The 6632-nt window shown below is 40.5% G+C and overlaps 1 pseudogene; it reads left to right on the top strand.

The window, feature by feature from the left end:
* The first annotated feature begins 2756 nt into the window (after positions 1–2756).
* Positions 2757–3247, top strand: LOC119052089 (peptidyl-prolyl cis-trans isomerase A-like; annotated as a pseudogene).
* The last annotated feature ends 3385 nt before the right edge of the window (positions 3248–6632 follow it).

The following is a 6632-nucleotide window of genomic DNA, read 5'->3' as shown; positions in this document are numbered from 1 at the left end:
GGAGACTGAACAGTAGGCAAATACTGAAAAATACTGCAGAAAAATGGGAGCCTAATGAGAATACGCTGCCGAGGGTAGGTGATGCTGAGCACACTTGAACCACCAGTCGTTGCCTCTGGACAATTCAAGCCCCACTGAAAAATTTGAAATTCTGTTCCTGGATATCACTATTGCTAACAACTTAGGCATCACTCACCAGCCAGCAACTTGTGTCTTTCTACCGAGGGTCTGGCATACCCCAGTGAAATACCCGGGTTGGGCGGTTGTGCTCTGAATCCCAAGGGGCACTGGGAAAAGTGAGCAGACGACATCTGCAGCCTTGCATGCGGGTAGCAATTTCTGCTTCCTACCAAAACATAGGTGATTTCTCCCACAAGAAAAATGGGAAATAGGGTGAAGGTTATGGACAGCAAATAATAAATGGTAATTTTTCACTAGAGCCTAAAATGAAGTAATTTACAGATGAACTGGAAACAGCCAGTTTAAGAAGGAAAGTAGGAAGCAATCTTCTAGTCTGTGATTCTTGACAAATCTTCACCACTCAGGGATGGACTAAAAAAAGTAATTCGTGATTTCAGTCTCTAACAGGACAAGAGAAAACTCAGTAATGCATATCAATAACTCTGTGGTACTGCTAGATGGAATATTTGACACCTAAGAGTCACCCATTTACTAAGGGAAATACTGTAGCAAAATAGGCCAGGGTTTAAATAGGACTCAGTATTTAGTGACTCATCTCATACTCTGTTTCAGCTCAGCAGGGACTCAGCATTTTCCACTGTTTCCCATCATCCCTTTGACATAGAGATGTGTTTCCTACCCCACTCCCAGCTCGCAAGGGCCCCTTGTAGCCCATGTGTCCCAAGCAATGCATCTACAACACCATCTTCATTTCTCTATTGCTTCAGAGCCCTGGTATAACAACTGGAAAATTCTGCATCTCAGAATGGCAAATGGATCTATACTAAGGTTTTATATCTGCCTTGGAGAAGAGAAAGGATTACTTATTAAATGTCCCACCCCGTTTTACGGAAATGTACTATTTTGTTTCTTCTTCTGAATTGCCCAGTGGGTTTGAGCAAGCCTGAATCTGAAGGTAACACAAAGAGTAGGTCCAGCTCTGAGTGCTGGACAGGGCAAGGTGTGTTGAAGAACATGTTGAAAGCAGCAAAGCAAACCATCTTCTAAACGAGTCACCAGCAGTTGAAACTAGCAACCTCCACAAGGTCTATTAATAGATGCCAGAATTGACACCTACCAGATCACCATCTCAAACTTGTGAAAAGTGCAATGTATATGGACAAAAGGTGTTTTCTTTCTTCTCCAAGGAGCAGGACAGGCAATATTTTCCACCTCCTATTTAAAGAGAATTTGAAAACAGAACTTGAAGAAATATTGAATACTCATGAAGTCTCATGAATATTTGGACTTTCTTCAAGAGGAAGGGCAAGAATTTCAGTCCTTATTAAGATGTCTGCTTAGGCAGCAGAGTTGGTAAACTCTCTGTTCTTCACCTAGCACCAAAGAAAAGAGACCTAGAATCAGTTGGCATCATGGGAACCTGTCAGATGGAAAGAGTCAGGACCACACTCTTCAATTTGCATCTTTCAGCTCCCAAAGACTATGGAAGGTGGGATCACCTCCATGGAGTATAGAAGAAATCAAGGGTCAAGGCTATACCATAGGCTAAACAGGAGACACATCTATGAGATCAATCCATATGTATTTAGTAAAAAATAGACATTTATTGAAGAAGCTACAAGATACAAGAAATATTGTGCATAGGAGAATGATTACTCAGCCCCCTTCAAAGTAGGCACATCAGGACCTCACACACTCCTCCCAATCACCATCAGCTGCCTTGTCATATTTTCCTGAATCTCATCGATGATCTAAAGTCTCTTCCCTTTCAAAGGTGGTTTTAATTTGGGGAAAAGCAAGAGGTTACGGTGCACCAAATCTGGGCAGTAAGATGCTGAGTCACCTGGGTGATTTGATGTTTCTCAAAAAAACTCTGCATGAGCAGGTGTGTTGTTGTGATGCACGACAACCAGTTGCCAATTACCAATTGCCTATAGCTACAGCTCTCTGAATCATCTAAATGGTTTCCACACAGGAATGTTCAAGCTTGATGCAAAATTTGATGCAGATTCATTGCTCTACTCATTTTTAATGTGATGGCCACACAGTATACATGTTCAGTCTACAGCATCTACCACCCCCACTGAATCTTATACTGAAGTCATCCGTGTTCACACATGAGCATTCCGGCCCACTCTCCGTGGCTGCCAGGTTACATTTGTGTCATACAAACCATTCTCATTATATTAATAATGGCTGGATTTTTTCCGTACAAACCTCATATTTTACAAGGTATTGTGATGTTACTCCTTGGAGTTCAGCAGAGAGAGGCAGCCCTTCTCTCCAGGGAGGAGATTGCATGGATACAAACTACTCATCGGTGGAGCACATTTGAGCTATCTACATTTTATGCCCCAATACAATGAACAATAATAGTTACAATAGCAGTTAAAGTCAACCAAGAAGAGATGTTCCTGATTTTTCCTATCTCCTGAAATAAAACACCAGAGAAGCTAGTCCCAAAGAAACAACACCATCTCAGACAGTGGATGAAGAGCTTGGAGACAGTTTTCAGAAAGCTGTGTTATTTGAGCAGAACTGAAGTTTTTAAAGGGCATAAAGAATGAGGCGACAGCTTGCAGGCACTGCTGCCTTGGAGCCCCGCCCATCCAGCCATGGTCAACCCCACCCTGTTCTTTGGCATTGCTTGGATGGCAAGCCCTTGGGCTGCACCCACGTTGAGCTGCGTGCAGACAAAATTCCAAAGACAGCAGAAAACTTTCATGCTCTGAGCACCAGGGAGACAACATTTGGTTATAAAGGCTCCTGCTGTCACAGAATTATTCCAGGACTCATGTGCCAGGTGGTTACTTCCTAGGCCATGATGACACAGGCAGCAAGTCCATCTACGGGGAGTACTTTGATGATGAGAATTGCCTTCTGAAGCATACAGGTCCTGGCGTCTTGTCCAGGACAAATGCTGGACCCAACATAAACATTTCCCAGTTTTTCATCTGCACTGCCAAGACTGAGTGGCTGGATGGCAAGCATGTGGTCTTCAGCCAGATAAAAGAGGGCATGAATATTGTGAAAGGCACGGAGGATTAGGTTCAGAAGTCCTAACACCAGCAGGAAGATCACCATTGCTGACTGTGGACAACTTTAATAAATTCGGCTCATAGTTTATCTTAACCACCAGACCATTCCTTCTGTAGCTCGGGAGAGCACCTCTACAACCCCATCTGTTTGGAATATCCTATAAGCACTGGGCTCTCTCTGTGGTTCTTTGGGTTCCATATTTTCTTTATTCCCCTAGAAGTCTAACTAGATTGCAGAGGTAAGGTTTTGATTATGAAACAAAAACTAAATAACAACAACAAAAAATGAAGTAACATTTAAAGAGCTGGAGTTGAGACCACTTGGGCAGGTCACATTCGTTACTGAGGGGGGCCTTTAACAACCCAGTGACTTGTGACCCCAAGAGCAGCAAGTACACCCCCTGGTCCTTGGCAGTCTTTATAAACTCTAAGCATCCTCTCTTGCTTTCCTCTAGAATACCTGTCAGTTAGAGATTCTCTGTTTTTTGAGGTTTTCTTTCTATCTTTTTACACTTTTTTGTGTGTCATACACCCCTTTGCAGATGTGCTCATTCTGTTAAAACTTATGTTCAGATAAAGGCTCCAGCACACAAACACATTTCAGGGTGCAATTTGGGGGACAGTCTGGGGGGCAGACCCACTGAGAACCATGTAGGGTATTTATGAATTCTCAAACCCTAGCTCATGAAGATCGGGTCTGTTTCTTTTCTTTTTCTTTTTTCTTTTATCATTGTTCAAGTGAAGTTTTCTGCCTTTCCCCTCAGTAACTGATCCCCACTGAGCCTCCTTCCCCTGGTTTCATCCATGTGTCCTTTATCCTGAAAACCCTTCACCCTTTTCCCCCCATTATCCCCTCCCATCTCTCCTCTGCTTACTGTCCATTTGTTCTTAATTTCAGTGTCTCTAGTTATATTTTGCTTACTTGTTTGTTTTCTAGGAAGATCACTGACCCAATTTTTTTTTTTACCAGGATCTGCACAAAATATGCCCCTTTTATCCAGAATACTTTGTCTAACTCTCCATACCTAAGAACCTCCTACTAATCCCTCAGGATCCTACTCAGCATCTCTACTGTCAAACACCTCCCAAAGTCTTCATCTCTGGGATGCATTAGCTCAGGAGCTGTGGAAAAGATTCTCTGTTTCCCTTTGGATGGTATGATATGTTGAAGGAATGCTGAAATATCTGCAGTTATTTTGCTCCCTTATTTGAGTGAATTAAAGCTTTTGGGGGCTACCAAAAAGAGAACCTAAAAATGTAGCTAGATATGGTTTCCCCAGAAATATAATCTACCTTTTCTTTTGCTCAGGTTGAAAAATGTCTCTTCTTATTTAATCCCATTTGAGGTCTTTATTATTTCTATGTTATGTTTGTCTTTTGTCATCAAAAGAATCCTAACCCAAAGTCTAGGATCAAACTGAAGATTTATGTTTCATGCAAATAAGAAGTCTTTAGAGCTCAAATCTCAGAGGAAAAGATATGAAAGAGGAAAATAAAATAAAATAATAGACAGAGGAAGGAAATGAGAGAAATCGTGAAAAATAGGCTTGAACAAATTTGGATTATATTTGAATGAAACTTCAAATTCAGGAAGAGTTCATCAATTTGATTCCCCCCATGAAAAAAAGCTGAGTATATGAAAAATGAGAAAAATGGATTCTCTTAAAATTTATGAAATGGAATAATTGCCCCTGGATTGGTATCGCCTTATTAGCCAGGGCATTCAAATGTTGCGATCCCAGTTTAAGTAACAGGCACTTAAAGAGCTTTAACAAAAGAAGAGGATTTACTTAACAGACACTGGGGCATCAAGAGAGTCCAGGAAGAGATTTGCTACTGGACCTCAGGAACAAAGCAGAACCAGGGACCTACTAGACTTCCACTCCATTATCTTTCCATTTCTCTCTGTGTCTGTTCTCTTCCTGCTCTTCTCTCTGCAGAATAGTATACCCTGCCTCTCTCTTTGTTTCTACTCCCAAATCCTTACAAAGGGGCGTTTAGTTGACCCAGCTAAGGGGTGAAGCTCCATCTGAACCAATTACCCAATGCTGTGGCACGGAAACGTGATTTCTGAACATACACTGGAAATCTAAGGTGTTGGTGTCTTGGCACTTTCATGAAAAAGGGGAGAATGAGTTCAACACAACTCATATCTGCTAGGATTGGGGAGGAAAACTCTAGTTTGGGAACCACGGACTATGGGACAACATTGAAAAGCGGTTGTTTTTCTGTCTTTCCTAAATCACAGTACCTAATCATTGGCTATCACTTCTGCTCCCACTATGCAGCTTCCCTCTCTTGTTGCTCCAGTCAGAGATATAAAGAGTTACACAGGTTTTTATTATATCTTCTGTGTGTTCTTCTGGCTAAATCTAAAATGGAAGCTGAGAGTCAATACTCTGAGAGGTCATGCATACTTCTGTGGTAGTTTATTAACTACTATCATAGAGGAGCACAAAGGTCCTTATTCCTAGACAGGCCAAATATTAATGAATTCATTTTTAGGTAACCTGTTTCCAAAAAGTTTAATGCTCTATTTCACACTATACTATATTCCTATTAAATGAGGGATATCTTATTAAATGTGTATCATGTGTACAAGTCTTTTTTAAGAAAACGATGATTTTCTTCATTTTCAATTGGCTTTTCCTCTTGACCCCAAACTCAAGTCCTGGGTATGTTCTCCCATTTAGAACCATGTATTTGGAATATCTAGTGCATAATCCATAAAAGACCTTCAGCTGAAGACTTCTCTCTCCCCTTCTTTTACAAGTTTAAATCCTAACTTAACCTTATTTCATTTTTTCACACAACTTTGCAGTTCATGCTACTGCTCAAAAATGAAAATGATACAATTTGTTGCCGAATTCAATCTTCACAAACTGTTATTTTCAAGCCTCAGTAATTCTTAATGGTCAAATCATAAACACTAGAAAAGAGGTGTTTAAAATAGAAATGCTGACAAGCCATTAACTATAGCACAGTGAATGATACAGCCATAATGCATTACATTCGATGTACTCCTGAGAGCTTATTGCCAGGGGTGAGTCTATAAATTCCCGAATTAAACTGCAACTGCTCACAGCTTACACCTTTAAATTAAATTTCGTTTGTCATGCTCTTCTATGAGAAACCTGAGCTACAGCATCTGTTATACATAGGCAAATAAAAATAGGATAAAATAAAATGCTTATATCAGATCTGAAATATAGTTCTATCATGTTGCCGCTACAGAAAATTGTGTGCTCAGCTTACCAAATATTTCTTTGGGCACTTCACTTTAAATGGTTGTGGCCATTCCTGATAAATGAAATAACATGGGGCCGGGGGGAGGACTGCTGAACAAGGTCCTATGAAACTGACACTGGATGATTTATACCTTTTGGAAAGTATCTGTTTATTTTTAAATATTAAAAAATTATTTTAATGTATTCTGACTTTTTTCACTGTTTA

The sequence above is a fragment of the Artibeus jamaicensis genome, unplaced genomic scaffold, assembly GCF_021234435.1.
Source record: "Artibeus jamaicensis isolate MK-2021 breed Jamaican fruit bat unplaced genomic scaffold, CSHL_Jam_final contig_387, whole genome shotgun sequence".
NCBI lineage: Eukaryota > Metazoa > Chordata > Mammalia > Chiroptera > Phyllostomidae > Artibeus > Artibeus jamaicensis.
Note: the sequence above shows the minus strand (reverse complement) of the source record. Positions and strands in the feature narration are given on the sequence as shown.